This window comes from Symphalangus syndactylus, chromosome 18 (assembly GCF_028878055.3).
Source record: "Symphalangus syndactylus isolate Jambi chromosome 18, NHGRI_mSymSyn1-v2.1_pri, whole genome shotgun sequence".
In the NCBI taxonomy this organism is placed as follows: Eukaryota; Metazoa; Chordata; class Mammalia; order Primates; family Hylobatidae; genus Symphalangus; species Symphalangus syndactylus.
Genome location: NC_072440.2, coordinates 26,140,557 through 26,160,627, shown reverse-complemented (window position 1 = coordinate 26,160,627; position 20,071 = coordinate 26,140,557). Strand labels below are relative to the sequence as shown.

Sequence of the window (20,071 nt, the reverse complement as noted above, 5' to 3'; positions counted from 1 at the left end):
GTGGTCTGAGAGACAGTTTGTTATAATTTCTGTTCTTTTACATTTGCTGAGGAGAGCTTTACTTCCAACTATGTGGTCAATTTTGGAATAGGTGTGGTGTGGTGCTGAAAAAAATGTGTATTCTGTTGATTTGGGGTGGAGAGTTCTGTAGATGTCTATTAGGTCCACTTTGTGCAGAGCTGAGTTCAATTCCTGGATATCCTTGTTAACTTTCTGTCTTGTTGATCTGTCTAATGTTGACAGTGGGGTGTTAAAATCTCCCATTATTATTGTGTGGGAGTCTAAGTCTCTTTGTAGGTCACTCAGGACTTGCTTTATGAATCTGGGTGCTCCTGTATTGGGTGCATATATATTTAGGATAGTTAGCTCTTCTTGGTGAATTGATCCCTTTACCATTATGTAATGGCCTTGTCTCTCTTGATCTTTGTTGGTTTAAAGTCTGTTTTATCAGAGACTAGGATTGCAACCCCTGCCTTTTTTTGTTTTCCATTTGCTTGGTAGATCTTCCTCCATCCCTTTATTTTGAGTCTATGTGTGTCTCTGCATGTGAGATGGGTTTCCTGAATACAGCACACTGGTGGGTCTTGACTCCTTATCCAATTTGCCAGTCTGTGTCTTTTAATTGGAACATTTAGCCCATTTACATTTAAAGTTAATATTGTTATGTGTGAATGTGATCCTGTCATTATGATGTTAGCTGGTTATTTTGCTCGTTAGTTGATGCAGTTTCTTCCTAGCCTCGATGGTCTTTACAGTTTGCCATGTTTTTGCAGTGGCTGGTACCGATTTTTCCTTTCTATGTTTAGTGCTTCCTTCAGGAGCTCTTTTAGGGCAGGCCTGGTGGTAACAAAATCTCTCAGCATTTGCTTGTCTGTAAAGGATTTTATTTCTCCTTCACTTATGAAGCTTAGTTTGGCTGGATATGAAATTCTGGGTTGAAAATTCTTTTCTTCAAGAATGTTGAATATTGGCCCCCACTCTCTTCTGGCTTGTAGAGTTTCTGCCAAAAGATCCACTATTAGTCTGATGGGCTTCCCTTTGTGGGTAACCTGACCTTTCTCTCTGGCCACCATTAACATTTTTTCCTTCATTTCAACTTTCGTGAATCTGACAGTTATGTGTCTTGGGGTTGCTCTTCTCGAGGAGTATCTTTGTGGCGTTCTCTGTATTTCCTGAACCTGAATGTTGGCCTGCCTTGCTAGATTGGGGAAGTTCCCCTGGATAATATCTTGCAGAGTGTTTTCCAACTTGGTTCCATTCTCCCCGTCACTTTCAGGTACACCAATCAGACGTAGGTTTGGTCTTTTCACATAGTCCCATATTTCTTGGAGGCTTTGTTCGTTTCTTTTTATTCTTTTTTCTCTAAACTTCCCTTCTTGCTTCATTTCATTCATTTTATCTTCCATCACTGATACGCTTTCTTCCAGTTAATCGCATCAGCTACTGAGGCTTCTGCATTCTTCACGTAGTTCTCGAAACTTGTCTTTCAGCTCCATCAGCTCCTTTAAGCACTTCTCTGCATTGGTTATTTTAGTTATACATTTGTGTAATTTTTTTTCAAAGTTTTTAACTTCTTTGCCATTGGTTTGAATTTCCTCCTGTAACTCCCAGTAGTTTGATCGTCTGAAGCCTTCTCTCAACTCGTCAAAGTCATTCTCCGTCCAGCTTTGCTCCATTGCTGGTGAGGAACTGCGTTCCTTTGGAGGAGGAGAGGTGCTCTGCTTTTTAGAGTTTCCAGTTTTTCTGCTCTGTTTTCTCCACATCTTTGTAGTTTTTTCTACTTTTGGTCTTTGATGATGGTGAGGTACAGATGGGTTTTTGGTGTGGGTGTCCTTTCTGTTTGTTAGTTTTCCTTCTAACAGACAGGACCCTCAGCTGCAGGTCTGTTGGAGTTTGCTAGAGGTCCACTCCATACCGTGTTTGGCTGGGTGTCAGCAGTGGTGGCTGCAGAACAGTGGACTTTCGTGAACTGCAAATTCAGCTGTCTGATCATTCCTCTAGAAGTTTTGTCTCAGAGGAGTACCTGGCTGAGTGAGGTTTCAGTCTGTCCCTACTGGGGGGTGCCTCCCAGTTTGGCTGCTTGGGGGTCAGGAACCCACTTTAGGAGGCAGTCTGCCCATTCTCAGATCTCCAGCTGCGTGCTGGAGAACCACTACTCTCTTCAAAGCTGTCAGACAGGGATATTTAAGTCTGCAGAGATTACTGCTGACTTTTTGTTTGTCTGTGCCCTGCCCCCAGAGGTGGAGCCTACAGAGGCAGGCAGGCCTCCTTGAGCCTTGGTGGGCTCCACCCAGTTCGAGCTTTCTGGCTGCTTTGTTTACCTAAGCAAGCCTGGGCAATGGTGGGTGCCCCTCCCCCAGCCTCGCTGCTGCCTTGCAGTTTGATCTCAGACTGCTGTGCTAGCAATCAGCAAAACTCTGTGGGCGTAGGACCCTCCGAGCCAGTTGCGGGAATCAATCTCCTGGTGTGCCGTTTTCCAAGCCCGTTGGAAAAGCACAGTATTAGGGTGGGAGTGACCCAATTTTCCAGGTGCCGTCTGTCACCCCTTTCTTTGACTAGGAAAGGGAACTCCCTGACCCCTTGCGCTTCCTGAGTGAGACAATACCTCGCCCTGCTTCGGCTCGGCTCGTGCACGGTGCGCTGCACTGACTGTCCTGCACCCACTGTTTGGCACTCCCTAGTGAGATGAACCCAGTACCTCAGATGGATATGCAGAAATCACCCGTCTTCTGCGTCGCTCATGCTGGGAGCTGTAGACTGGAGCTCTTCCTATTGGGCCATCATGGCACCACCTCCTCCGTGTGTTTGTATTTAAAAGGGCTTCATGTTTTTCTTTTTGTTTTTCTCCTAGGACCTCATCTTTTTTTTTTTTTTTTTTTTTTTTTTTAGCAAAAGTTTTTCTTTCTCAGTTGACTGGATTCTTTTTTGTTGTTGTTGTTGAGACAGAGTCTCTCTCTTGTTGCCTAAGTTGTAGTGCAATGGCGCAATCTCAGCTCACTGCAATCTCTGTCTCCCAGGTTCAAGTGATTCTCCTGCCTTAGCCTCCCAAGTGGCTGGGACTATACAGGTGCATGCCGCCACATCCAGCTAATTTTTGGTATTTTTAGTAGAGACAGGGTTTCATCTTGTTAGCTAGGATGGTCTTGAGCTCCTGACCTGGTGATCTGCCATCCTGACCTGGAGATCCGCCCTGACCTGGTCATCCACCTGCCTGACCTGGAGCTCCTGATCTAGTGATCCACTTTTGCTGTGCAGAATCTCTTTAGTTTAATCAGATTCCATTTGTCAGTTTTGGCTTTTGTTGCAATTGCTTTTGGTGTTGTAGTCATGAAGTCTTTGCCCCTGCCTATGCCCTGAATGGTATTGCCTAGGTTTTCTTCTAGAGTTTTTATGGTTTTTAGGTCTTACATTTAAGTCTTTAATCCATCTTGAGTTAAGTTTTGTATAAGATGTAAGGAAGGGGTCCAGTTTCAGTTTTCTGCATATGGCTAGCTGGTTTTCCCATCACCATTTATTAAATAGGGAATCCTTTCCCCATTGCTTGTTTTTCTAAGATTTGTCAAAGATCAGATGGTTGTACATGTGTGGCATTATTTCTGAGGCCTCTGTTCTATTCCATTGGTCTATATATCTGTATATATAGTCTATATATACTCGTCTATATATCTATATACCAGTTCCATGCTGTTTTGGTTACTGTAGCCTTGTAGTATAGTTTGAAGTCAGGCAGCGTGATGCCTCCAGCTTTGTTCTTTTTGCTTAGGATTGTCTTGGCTATGCGTCCTCTTTTTTGGTTCCATATGAAATTTAAAGTAGTTTTTTCTAATTCTTTTTTTTTTTTTTGAGACAGAGTCTCACACTGTCACCCAGGCTGGAGTGCAGTGGCGTGACCTCAGCTCACTGCAACCTCCACCTCCCAGGTTCATGAGATTCTCTTGCCTCAGCCTCCCAAGTAGCTGGGATTACAGGTGCACACCACCATATCTGGCTAATTTTTTTGTATTTTTAGTAGAGACGCAGTTTCACTATGTTGGCCAGACTGATCTTGAACTCCTGACCTCATGATCTGCCCACCTTGGCCTCCCAAAGTGCTGGGATTACAGGTGTGAGCCACCACACCCAGCCGTTTTTTTGTAATTCTGTGAAGAAAGTCAATGGTAGCTTGATGGGGATAGCGTTGAATCTATAAATTACTTTGGGCAGTATAGCCACTTTCATGATATTGATTCTTCCTATCCATGAGCATGGAATGTATTTCCATTTGTTTATATCCTCTCTTATTTCCTTGAGCAGTGATTTGTAGTTCTCCTTTAAGAGGTCCTTTACCTCCGTTGTAAGTTGTATTCCTAGGTATTTTATTCTCTTTGTAGCAATTGTGAATGGAAATTCACTCACGATTCGGCTCTCTATTATTGGCGTATAGGAATGCTTGTAATTTTTGCACATGGATTTTGTATCCCAAGACTTTGCCAAACTTGCTTACAGCTTAAGAAGTTTTTGGGCTGAGACGATGGGGTTTTCTAAATGTACAATTATGTCCGCTGCAAACAGAGATAATTTGATTTCCTCTCTTCCTATTTGAAAACCCTTTATTTCTTTCTCTTGCCTGATTGCCCTGGCCAGAACTTCCAATATTATGTTGAATATGAGTGACAAGAGAGAGCATCTTTGTCTTGTGCTGATTTTCAAAGGGAATGCTTCCAGCTTTTGCCCATTCAGTATGATATTGGAGGTGGGTTTGTCATAAATAGCTCTTATTATTTTGAGATATGTTCCATCAATACCTAGTTTATTGAGAGTTTTTATCATAAAGGGGAATTGAATTTTATCGAAGGCCTTTTCTGCATCTATTGAGATAATCATGTAGTTTTTGTCGTTGGTTCTGTTTATGTGATGGATTATGTTTATTGATTTGCATATGTTGAACCAGCCTTGCATCCCAGGGATGAAGCTGATTTGGTCATGGTAGATAAGCTTTTTCAAGTGCTGCTGGAATCAATTTGCCAGTATTTTATTGAGGATTTTTGCATCGAAGTTCATCAGGGATATTGGCCTGAAATTTTCTTTTTTTGTTGTGTCTCTGCCAGGTTTTTGTATCAGGATGATGCTGGCCTCATAAAGTGAGTTATGAGGAATCCCTCTTTTTCTATTGTTTGGAATAGTTTCAGAAGGAATGGTACCAGCTCCTCTATGTACCTCTGGTAGAATTCGGCTGTGAATCCACCTGGCCCTGGGCTTTTTGGTTGGTAGGATATTAATTACTTCCTCAATTTCAGAACTTGTTATTGGTCCATTCAGGGATTCAACTTATTCCTGGTTTAGTCTTGGGAGGGTGTATGTGTCCAGGAATTTATCCATTTCTTCTAGATTTTCTAGTTTATTTGCATAGAAGTGTTTATGTTATTCTTTAATGGTAGTTTGTATTTCTGTGGAATCAGTGGTGATATCCCCTTTAACATTTTTTTATTGTGTCTATTTGATTCTTCTCTCTTTCCTTCTTTATTAGTCTGGCTAGTGGCCTATCAATTTTGTTGATCTTTTCAAAAACCAGCTCCTGGATTCATTGATTTTTTGAAGGGATTTTTGTGTCTCTATCTTCTTCAGTTCTGGTCTGCTCTTAGTTATTTCTTGTCTTCTGCTAGCTTTTGAATTTGTTTGCTCTTGCTTCTCTAGTTCTTTTAATTGTGATGTTAGGGTGTCAATTTTAGATCTTTCCCACTTTCTGATGTGGGCATTTAGTGGTATAAATTTCCCTCTAAATACTGCTTTAGCTGTGTCCCAGAGATTCTGTACGTTGTGTCTGTGTTCTCATTGGTTTCAAAGAATTAATTTTATCTGCCTTAATTTTGTTATTTACCCAGTAGTCATTCAGCAGCAGTCATTCAGTCATTCAGTTTCCATGTATTTGTGCAGTTTTGAGTGAGTTTCTTAATCCTGAGTTCTAATTTGGTTGCACTGTGGTCTGAGAGGCTGTTTGTTATAATTTCCATTCTTCTGCATTTGCTGAGGAGTGTTTTACTTCCAATTATGTGGTCAATCTTAGAATAAGTGCCATGTGGTTGGCACATGGATACATATGTAACAAACCTGCACATTGTGCACATGTACCCTAAAACCCTAAAGTATAATAAAAAAAAATAATAATAAAAAAAAATAATAAAAAAAAGAAAAAAAAAAAAAAGAATAAGTGCCATGTGGTTCTGAGAAGAATGTATATTCTGTTGATTTGGGGTGGAGAGTTCTGTAGAAGTCTATTAGGTGTGCTTGGTCCAGAGCTGAGTTCAAGTCCTGAATATCCTTGTTAATTTTCTGTCTCATTGATCTGTCTAATATTGATAGTGGTGTGTTAAAGTCTCCCATTATTATTGTGTGAGAGTCTAAGTCTCCTTGTAGGTCTCTAAGAACTTGCTTTATGAATCTGGGTGCTTCTGTATTGGGTGCATATATATTTAGAATGGTTAGCTCTTCTTGTTGAATTGATCCCTTTACCATTATGTAATGTCCTTCTTTATCTTTTTTGATCTTTGTTGGTTTAAATTCTGTTTTATCAATGACTAGTATTGTAACCCCTGCTTTTTTTTTTTTTTTGCTTTCAATTTGCTTGGTAAATATTGTTCCATCCCTTTATTTTGAGCCTATGTGTGTCTTTGCATGTGAGATGCATCTCCTGAATGCAGCATACCAATGGGTCTTGACTCTTTTTCCAATTTGCCAGTTTGTGTCTTTTAACTGGGGCATATATCCCTTTTACGTTTAAGGTTAATATTGTTATGTGTGAATTTGATCCTGTCATTATGATGCTAGCTGGTTATTTTCCCCATTAGTTGATGCACTTTCTTCATAGTTTTGATGGTCTTTACATTTTGCTATGTTTTTGCAGTGGCTGGTACTGGTTTTTCCTTTCCAAATTTAGTGCTTCCTTCAGGAGCTCTTGTAAGGCATGCCTGGTGGTAACAAAATCCCTCAGCATTTGCTTGTCTGTAAAGGATTTCATTTCTCCTTCGCTTATGAATCTTAGTTTGGCTGGATATGAAATTCTGGGTTGAAAATTCTTTTCTTTAAGAATGTTGAATATTGGTCCCCACTTTCTTCTGGCTAGTAGTGTTTCTGCAAAGAAATCTGCTATTAGTCTGATGGGCTTTCCTTTATGGGTAACCTGACCTTTCTCTCTGGCTGCCCTTAACATTTTTTCCATCATTTCAACCTTGGTGAATTTGATGATTATGTGTCTTTGGGTTGCTCTTCTTGAGAATTATTTTTGTGGTCTTCTCTGTATTTCCTGAATTTGAATGTTGGCCTGTCTTGCAATCCTGAAGATTGTTTTCCACCTTGGTTCCATTCTACCCATCACTTTCAGGTACACCAATCAAATGTAGGTTTGGTTTTTTTCACATAGTCCCATATTTCTTGGAGGCTTTGTTCATTCCTTTTCATTCTTTTTTCTCTAATCTTGTCTTCACGCTGTATTTCATTAAGTTGGTTTTCAATCTCTGATATCTTTTCCTCCACTTGATCGATGTGGCTACTGATACTTGTGTATGCTTCACAAAGTTCTCATGCTGTGTTTTTCAGCCCTATTAGGTCATTTCTATTTTTCTCTAAACTGATTATTATCATTAGTGTTGGAGTGATCAGACCCAACACCAGGCCGTGGGGGCTACAAAGTCCAGCAGAGTCAAAGGAATGAGACAAGACATGTTAAGAGTACATAAAGTGGGTTCAGGGGGCCAATGCTAGTATGGAGGCTGCGAAGGCCCCGAGCTCTGGAAGCCCACACTATTTATTGGTGACCAAACAAAGAAGCAGGTGGTTAAGTACGTGCAGATGTGGGGGTAAACAGGTGAGAATGTGAGGATGGGGGTAGAAAGGTAGCAGTGCATCAAGTGTAGCTGTTATGGTTTAGCATTTTCATTGATGCATATGTAATATGCTCTGCTACCTGAGATAATGGAGAACATGTTTATAAGCCTGGGAGAGCAAGAAGCAAGGAACCAACAAGAGTTTGCACATTCCAGAGGCCACAAGGGGTTTTATGGCCTGAGCCTTGGATTCCATCCAAGCCACAAGGGGTTTTATTCCCTGTGCTTAGATTGTGGTGCAGCAGGGCAGCCTTCCACCCTTTGGCACAGAGCTTGGTGTTCCAAAGGCCAAGAGGGGCTTTAAACCCTGGACCCAGGACATGTTCCAAGACTCTTTTACATCGTGACAGACAAGCCAGTCTTGCATCAGCTCTTCTATCAACAGTTGGCAATTTCTCTAACCTTTCTTAAGGTTCTTAGCTTCCTTGCATTGGGTTAGAACATGCTCCTTTAGCTTGGAGGAGTCTGTTATTACCCATCTTCTGAAGCCTACTTCTGTCAATTCATGAAACTCATTCTCTGTCCAGTTTTGTTGCCTTGCTGGTAAGGAGTTGTGATCCTTTGGAGGAGAAGAGGCATTCTGGTTTTTGGAACTTTCAGCATTTTTACACTGGTTTTTCCTCATCTTCGTGGATTTATCTACCTTTGGTCTTTGATGTTGGTGACCTTCAGATGCGGTTTCTGAGTGGACATCCCTTTTTGTTGATGTTGATGCTATTCCTTTCTGTTTGTTAGTTTTCCTTCTAACAGTCATGCCCCTCTGCTGTAGGTCTGCTGGCACTTGCTGGAGGTCCACTCCAGACCCTGTTTGCTTGGGTATCACCAGCGGAGGCTGCAGAACAGCAATGATTGCTGCCTATTCCTTCCTCTGGAAGCTGCATCCCAGAGGGGCACCTGCCCAATGCCAGCTGGAACTCTCCTGTATGAGGTGTCTGTCGACCCCTGCTAGGAGGTGTCTCTCAGTGAGGAGGCAGGGGGGTCAGAGGCCCACTTGAGGTGGCAGTCTGTCCCTTAGCAGAACTTGAGCTCTGTGCTGGGAGATCCGTTGCTCTCTTCAGAGCTAGCAGGCAAGAATGGTTGAGTCTGCTGAAGCTGTACCCACAGCCGCCCCTTCCCCCAGGTGCTCTGTCCTAGGGAGATGGGAGTTTTATCTATAAGCCCCTGACTGTGGCTGCTGCCTTTCTTTCACAGTTGCCCTTCCCAGAACAGAGAAATCTAGAGAGGCAGTCTGGCTACAGCAGCTTTGCCAAGCTGCAGTGGGTTCCACGTAGTTTGAACTTCCCAGTGGCTTTGTTTACACTGTGAGGTAAAAACTGCCTACTCAAGCCTTAGTAATGGCAGACGCCCCTCTCTCCACCAAGCTCAAGTGCCCGAGATCAACTTCAGACTGCTGTGCTGGCAGTGAGAATTTCAAGTCAGTGGATCTTAGCTTGCTGGACTCCGTAGTGGTGGGATTTGCTGAGCTAGACTACTTGGCTCCCCAGTTTCAGTCCTCTTTCAAGGGGATGAACAGTTCTGTCTCACTGGCATCTCAGGCACCACTGGAGCATGAAAAAAAAAAAAACTTCTACAGCTAGCTTGGTGTCTGCCCAAACAGCCACCCAGTTTTGTGCTTGAAACCCAGGGCCCTGGTGGCATAGGTACCCAAAGGAATTTCCTGGTCTGCAGGCTGTGAAGACTATGGGAAAAGTGTAGTATCTGGGCCAGAGTGCACCATTCCTCAAGGCCCAGTCTCTCATGGCTTCCCTTGGCTAGGGGAGGGAGTTCCCTGACCCCTTGTGCTTCCCGGGTAAGGCGACACCCCACTCTTCTTCAGCTCACCGTCTGTGGGCTGCACGCACTGTCTAACCAGTCCCATTGAGATAAGCTGGGTACCTCAGTTGGAAATCCAGAAATCACCCACCTTCTGCATTGATTTCACTGGGAGCTACAGACTGGAGGTGTTCCTATTTGGTCATCTTGCCCACAAACCCCTGCTTACTTTTGTATTGTGTTACTTACTTTTTTGTTTGTTTTTGCTAAAATAGTTATTGCAAAAGAGGTTACTCTTGGATTTTTAAGAAAAAGTGTAGTTTATAGTTTAGACACTTAGAAATGACTTTGTTTTTAAAAAAATTATTTTTTTCAGATCTTTTAAAATTTTATTTTATAGGTAGCTTTGATAAAAGCTTCAGATAGACCCACATACTATACAGAGTTTGTGAAATCTACACTTTCAAATCATAATATTCTCTGTTTTAGGCTATTATATTTAGAAGCATGACTTCTCAAATCCTTTTATTACAAGTAGTTCTTGCACATAAATGTTATATCACAATAGCAAAAAAATGTAAACTTCTTTTGCAAACTACATAAATAGTATAGTGTCTGCCTTGAAGTTATTCTCATTTTAAATCAGAATACACTCTAAATGTTTTACATAGAAAACTCTGGTCGGTAGCCTATGTGTATGAAACATTATTTTTTCTTTCTTACCGACTTGTCTTTCATGTTGCCTACTTGGGTCTCTGAAGGAGAAAAATTCAAAATAGAACCCAGATCAAAATTCAGTTCACATGTAAGCCAGGTACCAGAAGGATGCCGTTAACCTTGGGAAAAATAAGAGATGTGAAATTATTCTACATGCTAAATCCAACATGCCACCAGTTGGTATGGAGGTAACTGAAGATAAGGACTGGGGTCAAGCTCATATTTCATTCTATATGGAAGGGATTCAGCCTGCTTGTCAATACAGCTTTTACTCTGATGTATAAAAACATCTGTTTTCAAATGAACACCTCTTTCTCTTTTCTTGTACAGCGCAACAGATCATTGCTACAGCACTAGTCCTAGACTGGAAAGTCTAGGTGGCCCGCGAATTGATTTCACCTTCGCTGTCCTTCGAGTCTTTAAATGCAAAGTGAAGTTGTTTAAATATACACATGTGCTCCCTGACATTCTCTAGTCTTTTTTTTTTTTTTTTTTTTTTTGAGACAGAGTCTTGCTCTGTCACCCAGACTAGAGTGCAGTGCTGCGATCTTGGCTCACTCTGCAACCTCTACCTCCTGGGTTCAAGTGATTCTCGTGCCTCAGCTTCCCAAGTAGCTGGTATTACAGGCATGTGCCACCGTGTCTGGCTAGTTTTTTGTATTTTTAGTAAAGACGCGGTTTCACCACATTGCCCAGGCTGGTCTCATACTCCTGGCCTCAAGTGATCCACCTGCCTCAGCCTCCCAAAGTGCTGGGATTACAGGCATGAGCCAGCATGCCTGACCTCTCTCCTTGATTCTTAACACTGTTCTTTGGTCCTCTTATTCCTCTGTCCCTTTGCTGGGTTTTCTCTACCTGCTCCTTAAACGTTGGTGTTCTATTGGCTTCTTTTGCTCTTACTAGGCAAGATTATCAGCCGAATGTTCCATAGGCACTTCAAACTTCACATTCTCTTCTCCTTGTTTTCTGCATAAACCCTTTACTAGCTCTCCACAGTTTTTCACCATCATGAGGGAAAATGAGCACCAATGTGGGCTGGTGGGAGGCAGTCTGGGGCGGTAACCCTGTATCTGAAATACTCCAGGAATCCATGTTTCTTTCAACAGTCAGACTAAGCATTCCCCAATCCAATCCCCAGATATCTTTGAATAAAATCAATAAAAATCAGTAAAAACAGGAATATGTGTATACACACACACACACACACACACACATTCACGGAGGACCATACCAAGGCCTTTTTCAGGTCAAAAAAGGTTTTCACATTGACCTTTTTTGTTACTTTTAAGTAAGTACTTTTCCTCAGAACGTTCCTTCAGTTAAATATCAGGTTTAATCTGTAGCTCTTACTGATTTTTCTTTGGTTCCTACTGAACACCTAGCTACTGGCCATGGTTTCTTTGAGGAAAAAAATACCATTGCTGAAGCATTTCTAAACATTTTTAATGCATGCAGAAAGAACTACATAGACTTTCCAAGCAGCTATATAAGGTGGCTCAAGTAACATTATTATTTATTTCTGTCTAAGCCCTTTCATAACGTCCTTTTAAAATACAAAGAGAATGACTACGAAATGGTGCCAGAACCCAGAATGCCCAGCCGGACTGACAGGAGCTCTGAGCAGTTCACAGGACAAGCAGGGACCCTCCTGCTTTATTATTTTATTTTATTTTTATCTTTTAGAGACAAGGTCTTGCTCTGTCACCCAGGCTAGACTGCAGTAGTGTGATCATAGTTCACTGTAACTTCAAACTCCTGGCCTCAAGTGATCCTCCTTCCTTGGCCTCCTGAAGTGCTGGGATTACAGACATGAGCCACTATACCTGGCCTGCTTTCTTAACAAATGTGGTCGGGCAGAATTTGTTTTATGATTTGCCTTTATCATAACTTTGCTTACCACCTGGAAACAAGATTGTGAGGGAAAGGCACATAGACACTCCACCTAATCTTAATTGCCAGGTTACTGACTTTTACCTGACAATTATAGAACAGATTGGCTTATGCTGGTTCAAAATAAACTGCTTGCAAGTGTTTCCTGTCATAAACAGTTGACTAGAATGAGATTTTTTGAGACAGGCTCTCACTCAGGCTGGAGTGCAGTAGCACAGTCACAGCTCTCTGAAGCCTCAACCTCCCAGGCTCAAGCCATCCTCCTACCTCGGCCTCCTAAATAGGTGGGACTGTGGGCATGCACTACCATGCTCAGCTAATTTTTTTATTTTTTGAAGAGACAGGTTTTACCATGTTTCCCAGGATGATCTCAAACTCTTGGGCTCAAATGATCCCACTGCCTCAGCCTCTGAAAGTGCTTGGATTACAGGAGTGAGCCACCACCCTTGGCCTCAAATGACATTTTTTGGTAGGAAAGCACAATACTGAGATTAAAGTACAGTCTATACATATAAGTAAACTGAGGTCTCTAAAGTTAAGTGATTTGTTCAAGACTCACACAACTTGTTAGGGCAGGGCTGAGACAAAACCACAGAGTCTCATAGCCTAAAACAGTGAAAACATACATTTTCTCCTTCCATCTTCCCAGGGTCTTCCACGTTTTTTCAACAATGGGCTATGTGGGGATTCTGAAGGCTACATGAAGGTTTAGTTGGTTAAAATCTGTGACAAGAAGTTCCCAAGTTGGCATATGAGGGTCTGAGTTATTTGAAGTCTATGTGTATAATTTGGAGGTTTTATAAATGCTTATTTTTCTTTTCAAGTTCATTAACCTGCATAATCTCAATTTCATGGTCTAATTTTAACACTAAATTAGAACAGGATAAAGTCAAATAATTATGTTCAACTTCAATTATCATTACTAATCAGTCCAGACCTCTACCATGATTACTGGCTCTAATCAGTTACACAGCAGTTAATGCCCCCAGTGACCTAAACTATTCATAGGAGTTACTTTACTGGACAGTTCTGAAGGTCTAAAATACTTCGGATAAGCCACCCATTAGATACCTAGACACTATACAATGCTCATTTTTATAATATGTTTACTAATTACATCCCAGCTGAATCCTTGCATGAGATGTGTTTTTAGTCTGGCTCCTGTCATTAATCTGGCTGACCTTGTTTGAGTCATTTAACCTCTCTGGACCTTCTATTGAGAGAATGCAGGTAGACAATCTCTAAGAGCAATTCTAGCTTCAAAACTGCCCTTCACTTTTCACAATTTGGGAACCCTTAACATTCACATTTTCTTCCAAAAGGGTGCTCTAAATCCCTGCCTTCTTTCCAACTTGGCTTGAGTCTTTTGGAAGGAAACCTGAACATCTCCCTCACTGTTTCCTTTGATTCTAGCACCAGCCCTCAAAAGCCCCAAACTCTTCAAAGCCAAAGGCACAAATAAGGAAAAGAAAACCCTCTCCTTTCTCATCCAGTGTCTAAATCACTACTCTAGTCAAGTTACTTCTTCCCACACTCTCCAGTTTTTCTGGGATTGTAATTTTTTTTTACACTTCTGAAACAAAACACATTTCTCTGTAAATGTTTTCTACTTCTAAGAAAAGCAGAAATCAGTTACCATCTCTGCCCAAAAGGGCAGGTTTATTTCAAACTTTAACCAATTTTTAAATCTTTCTTACCTGTTTGCACTCTTTCATTCCTGTTCTATTTAATGAAATTTATTTTATTTTGTCTCATTATAAAAATAATCAACAATCATGGTAGAAAATATGAAAATTATGGAATATTATAAAGAAGGACATTTTTTTAAAAAGTGATAATCTAACTACCCAGAGGCAAGCGCTGGCAACATTTTGACATATTTCCTTTAGTCTCTTTTGCTTCTCTGCATTCACTTTTCCACCTTGTCTGCTCACTTGTTCTTCCCTGCATGCCTTCAATGTCTGAGAACTTTCCAGCTACCCAAGTAAGCAGATTAAAAGATTCAAGAACTTGGAGGGAAACTGTGTTCTGGAATATGCAAAACAATTCCTTCTGTTTCAGACCATGCTTCCTCCCCAATTTTTTTATTATAAACATTTCGGAACACACAAAAAAGTTGAAATGGTGATAAAATGAACATCTGGGCCAGGCGCGGTGGCTCATGCCTGTAATCCCAGCGCTTTGGGAGGCCGAGGTGGGTGGATCACCTGAGGTCAGGAGTTCAAGACCAGCCTGGCCTACATGGCAAAACCCCATCTCTACTAAAAATACAAAAAATTACCTGGGTGTGGTGGCATGCGCCTGTAAGTCCAGCTACTTGGGAGACTGAGGTAGAGAGAATCACTTGAACCCAGGAGGCGGAGGTTGCAGTGAGCCTAGATCATGCTATTGCACTCCCGCCTGGGCAATAGAGCGAGACTCTGTCTCAAAAAAAAAAAGTATCATAAGGACCCCCACTATGATTATTTATCTGTTTCTCCACTTAGTTGTTTCCAGTGTTTTTTCCTTTATCCGGTTGGAGCTATATTATGGCATGCACAAAGATTTAGGGTTCTGTTATCATCCTATTGTATTGACTACTTTATCCTTATGAAATGCCCCTCTTTTATCTGGTAATCCTTAATTTGTTAATGTAATGCATTGTATCTAGTAATGCTTCTGGAAGCATAAAACATTATATTTAGTAACGCTTTTGTTCTGATATTACTATAGTCATATCTATGTGCTTTTGGAAAGAGTTCACTTGGTATAACTTCTTTCATTCTTTTACTTACTTTTAACCTTTTTTGTCCTTATATTTAAAGTAGGTCTATTATAAATAGCATATACTTGGGCTTTTAAATCCAGTCTGACAGTCCTAGTCTTTTACTTGAATTTCTATGTAATATAGCTAGTGATATGATTTAGATTGAAAATTCTTGACCAAAAGATTGTCAAATATTATTTCAAACTCATTCTCTTTTTTTACTTCTGAGTCTGTAATTTGCATGTATGTTAGACCTTTGGACTGTATCTGAATTTATCTTAATCTATTTTTTTCCATGTGATTTAGTGTGGAATATTTCTATAGATTCATCTTCCAGTTCAGTAATCCTGTCTTCAGCTCTAACCAAAACACTGTTAACACATCTATCGAGTTCTTAATTTCAGATAGTGTATTTTTCACCTGTAGAATGCCCATTTGATTTTTAATAGGTTCCTTTAATTATCCATTTTTTATTAAATTTTTTTCATTTATTTTCTTGACTATATTAATCATAGATACTTTAGAGCCTTTATCTGCTGACTCTAAGGGTGATCTGGATCACCTATGTGTCTATTTATTGCTACTTTTTCTCTTGGTTATCTGTCACATGACTTTCACATGACTAATGATTTGTATTGAATTCTGGACATGTACATAAAAATTGTGGCTTCTAAAGATGCCATTTATCACCAAAGAATTTCACCTCTTCCTTTACTAGACAGAGTAGGGGCCAATTCCATTAATCTAATAATGAATGAGCTGTATTGAGCTAGTGTCACATTTTTAGTAAGACTTAATTTACCATGAGTTTTCTCTTATTCCTGGGATGTGACTCCTGAAGGCCTTCAATGGGAGCCCCCGAGGGTTTCATGTCTCACCATGGAGAGACAGTGGAAAATTTCACTCTACTTTTCAGAGGATTTTGCCTTAGTTCCCAGGTAGTATACCATGACCACCTCTCATTTTGTTGGATGTATATTCTTAATAAATTATTTTATAATGAGAAAGAGCTAGGGAAAAATTTTCTTCTTTTTCCTTGAGTTATATTTTTCTTTTAGAGTAGATTCATTATCATCTTTAGTTTGTTAGCTTCTTTCTTTAATTCCTTTATTTTCTGAATAGAGTACATTTATCAAGTTGCCATACTATTTATTTCCTTTTAGCTCATAGAAGCAGTGGGCTGTTGTGTCTGGATTCTAGAGCAGTGGCTCTCAACTTAGGATAATTTTGTCCCTAGACAACATTTGGTAATGTCTGAAGACATTTTTGGGTGTCGCAACTGTGGTGGTGGGGATGTTGCTACTGGCATCTAGTAGGTACAGATTAGAGATGCTACTAAATATTCTACAAGTCATAGGACGCCCCCTTCCCTCCCCACACAAATACTCAAAAGAATTATCCGGCCCCAAATGTCAAGTGCTCAAGTGAGAAACCCTGTTCTAGGGCCTTCTGTTTATATGCTGTATTACATGGAGAAATTGTTCTTATTACTATTCCCATATTAGAGACCTATTTGCCTTCCTCTAAGAACAAAAACTTTAAAGCTGAATGCTGAGTTCTATTCAGCATTGAGGACACTGAAATGGAGAGTTCTTTTGGCACTACATTCACCTGTTACTATGTCACCTGGGCTTTGCTCTATTTTCTGAGATTTCTTATACCCAGGAAGCCTCCACCTGATTGGAGCAGGCTTCAGATCACTTCCATAATTCAGGTCACTTCCCTAATTCAGCATGGACATAGAAAATGGTGATCCCTGGCAGTTCTTTCTGCCTTTACTGACATGCTGTGGGTGCTATTGGCCTCTCTCCTGGGTTTCTTTGACTTTTCCCTGGGCTGTCTACTGGCTACCTCAGTTTATTTCTCCCCTAAGTGGGAGTTATTAAGGAACACTGGATCAAATTCCCTAATTTCTCTGTCTTGCTTAATGGGAAAAGGCAGGGGTAGGTTTAAGAAGAGGTTAGAGGTAAAATCTCCTGTTAGGTTCCTTGAGCAATGCTTTTTAAGGCTTATGACACAACGTTGTACTTCTTCCCTTGCTTTGTGGCTACAAGTGAAATTTTTGCCTCTTTCTCGCTATCTTTTGAAGATTTTGTCAGATAGTGAGGAAAGGAAACTTTTGTGTCCAGCCTGTCATTTTTATCCCAAGTATTTTTACTATAGTAGTAGGTATTAAAATATTCCAGACCCAGCATTTTATTACCCTAATATTACCTTATTATTGATTTTAGATGGCTCTAAAATTAGGCCAACCAGGAAGCACCAGGTCTGGGAATTTACCCATGGCTAACAGTGATGGGAGGCTATAAGCAAGGAATCATGATCACGTGGAAAGTTTATGTTTATTTGAGACAGGGTCTCACTCTGTCACCCAATCTGAAGTGCAGTGGCACAATCATAGCTTACTGCAGGTTTGAATTCCTGGGTTCAACTGATCTTCCCACCTTAGCCTCTCAAGTCGCTAGGACTACACCCGCGCACCACGATGCCTGGTTTCTTTTCTTTCTTTCTTTCTTTCTTTCTTTCTTTCTTTCTTTCTTTCTTTCTTTCTTTCTTTCTTTTCTTTTTCTTTCTTTCCTTCTTTCCTTCTTTTGTTTCTTTCTTTTGAGACGTGGTCTCACTATGTTGCCCAGGCTGGTCTTGAACCCCTGGGCTCAAGTGATCCTCCTGCCTCAGCCTCCTACATCATCGGGATTACAGGCATGAACCACTGTGCCTGGCCTAATTTTTTTTTTTTTACTTTTTGTGGAGGTGAGGACTCACTATGTTGCTGTGGAGGAAAAGTTAAATATTAAATTTGAACTCAGTTGAACATGGACACAAACAATGGTCACCAAGTCCCAGAACAGGTTGTGTGAGCCCCTTCAGGCGTTCATCCAGCACTGTTTCGGAGAAATCTCTACTTCAATCTATTCCTATACATTAGTTGTTGAAAAACAATAGACAATCACAAAATCAGGTTGACCTTTTTGTGTTCCTTGAGCCCAGTCGTGAAGAACCCTCGTGACTGGGCCTCATGCCAAACAACTTGTTACAAAAAGAGTTAGGGTCCCAGACTGCGCCGAAGCTTCATGAGACCTCTCATCATCTGTACACGGACAGTGGCCGACTCTGGAGCCCAGGCTATTGCTTCCCGGTCTGGTGGTGAATCCTCCATAGTCTGGTGAATATAAATATCTTTTCCCTTCTCCTCTTCCTATTGCAATTTGCTGATTATATCAATCTGCTTATTATATGATTTGCTTATTATTATATCATTTGCTTATTATTATATCATTTGCTTATTATATCTGCGTTGCCATTTACATGGGATAAAGGTTGTTTACCCTTAAAGGTATTGTGCGTGTGTCTTTTCTTCTCCCCTTGAGCGTTTCCGACACAGAACAGTTGCCTAGGCTGATCTTGAACTTCTGGCCTCAAGCAGTCTTCCTGCCTTGGCCTCTTAAAGTGCTGGGATTACAAATGCGAGCCACCATGACTGGCTGGAAGTTTTTTAGAAGAGGCTTGTAAATACCACCTAATTAGGAAGAAATGGGAGAAGTAAACCTAGAAATAGACAAGTCAGATGGGATTCTGTCCAATAAGTCAGGCAAATCAGGGTGAGAAATAGGGTCTTGAGGGTTTGACCCTCAGATCATAGTTGCTTGGGAGATTGCTCTCCTCACATACATGTAATCAGTTTTCCTTCCTTTGGAGCACATGACACCTCTTCCTCTAATCCAGTTTACTTCCTCTTTTTTTTTTTTTTTGAGATGGAGTCTCGCTCTGTCACCCAGGCTGAGTGCAGTGGCACAATCTCTGCTCACTGCAACTTCTGTCACCGAGGTTCAAGTGATTCTCCTGCCTCAGCCTCCCCAGTAAGCTGGGATTACAGGCGCCTGCCACCACACCCGGCTAATTTTTGTATTTTTAGTAGAGACAAGGTTTCACCATGTTGGCCAGGTTGGTTTTGAACTCATGGCCTCAAGTGATCCACCTGCCTCAGCCTCCCAAAGTGCTGGGATTACAGGCGTGAGCCACCACGCCCAGCCCCAGTTTACTTCTCAGACCATTCCAGTCTAATTCTACCTAGCTTTCTTAGCTATTTATAGAACAAGAACACTGGCTTGGAGGAAGGGGAGAGATGTCTAAGTTTTCTTGCAAGTCCAGCTTTCCTACTCTGCTCCTAATTAGGTTTTCTGTTTCTATGGCTGTGATTTCTCTATCTCCAGCTTGCTGTGTTTACTTCTCCCAAGCAACAGCTCAGTATACTTCTCAAATATAGTTTTCAAAACACATGGAGGAATCCACAAACTTCTGTGCATCAGAGTCCAATTTTCCTGCCCTCAGAAAGGCACACAGCTGTATACACAGCATGTTTTGATCACTGACAAGAGCTTTCTACCTGCCAAACACTTAAATTCATTAACAGTCATTTACTGAGAAGGGCAGGATGCACAGCACTGTTTGTCAATAGCCACAGTCTTCCCATCTTCTCACCACCCTAGGAAAGAAGCCTGAGGAGAGAGATTTCTCACACAGATGACCCCAGTCAAGAGCCAAAATACCTTGGCAAGAAGAAGCCAAAAAAACACTCCACTCCCTACAAATTCTGCATTTGGAGCTTCTCTGCAGTTTGCTAGACTGAGTAAATAGAGCTAGCAGCCAAAAATACATACCTATTTTTCACAGCCAGAAGAGGGACAACTCCACAAGTATTCATCTGTATCTGCCTTTGGCTCACTGGTTTTATTTCCACAGCTTTGGTTTGTGAGTGAACATCGCGCTGGCCTAATGCAGGTGGAAACACTTCTGGAGGTGTGGGCCTAGGGAGGAGAGGTGAAGAGCAGGAAACGCATCAGCACTTTTTCTTCTAAGCGCTTATGTCCCCAGAAGGCTCTGAAAATTTCAAGAAATTCTGTGAATTTCTCAATCTGTGGTCATCACTATATAAGCGGCCACAAATTAAAGGGGAAGTAATTTTGCAATTAGGTGTTTCTTGAAGTTCACGTGACTAACCCACTTAAGGTAGGCTGAGGAGATTTGGCCATATCAGATGGTCAGACCCAAAACATCCAAGATCAGGTTAGGAACCTGACCCTGACACTCTTGCAGATTTGTTTAAGGT

General features: G+C 41.1%; 1 protein-coding gene across 5 annotated transcripts in view; it reads right to left on the bottom strand.

Annotated features, from left to right (window-relative positions):
* Positions 1-20,071, bottom strand: part of ANKRD31 (ankyrin repeat domain 31) — a 259,562-nt gene that overhangs the window by 224,378 nt on the left and 15,113 nt on the right. For 2 of the 5 annotated variants that reach the window (XM_063623125.1, XM_063623126.1), the window contains exon 1: positions 10,335-19,614. The gene's annotated coding sequence lies outside the window, so the exon portion shown is untranslated. The other 3 variants (XM_063623128.1, XM_063623127.1, XM_063623130.1) reach the window with 3 other exon arrangements.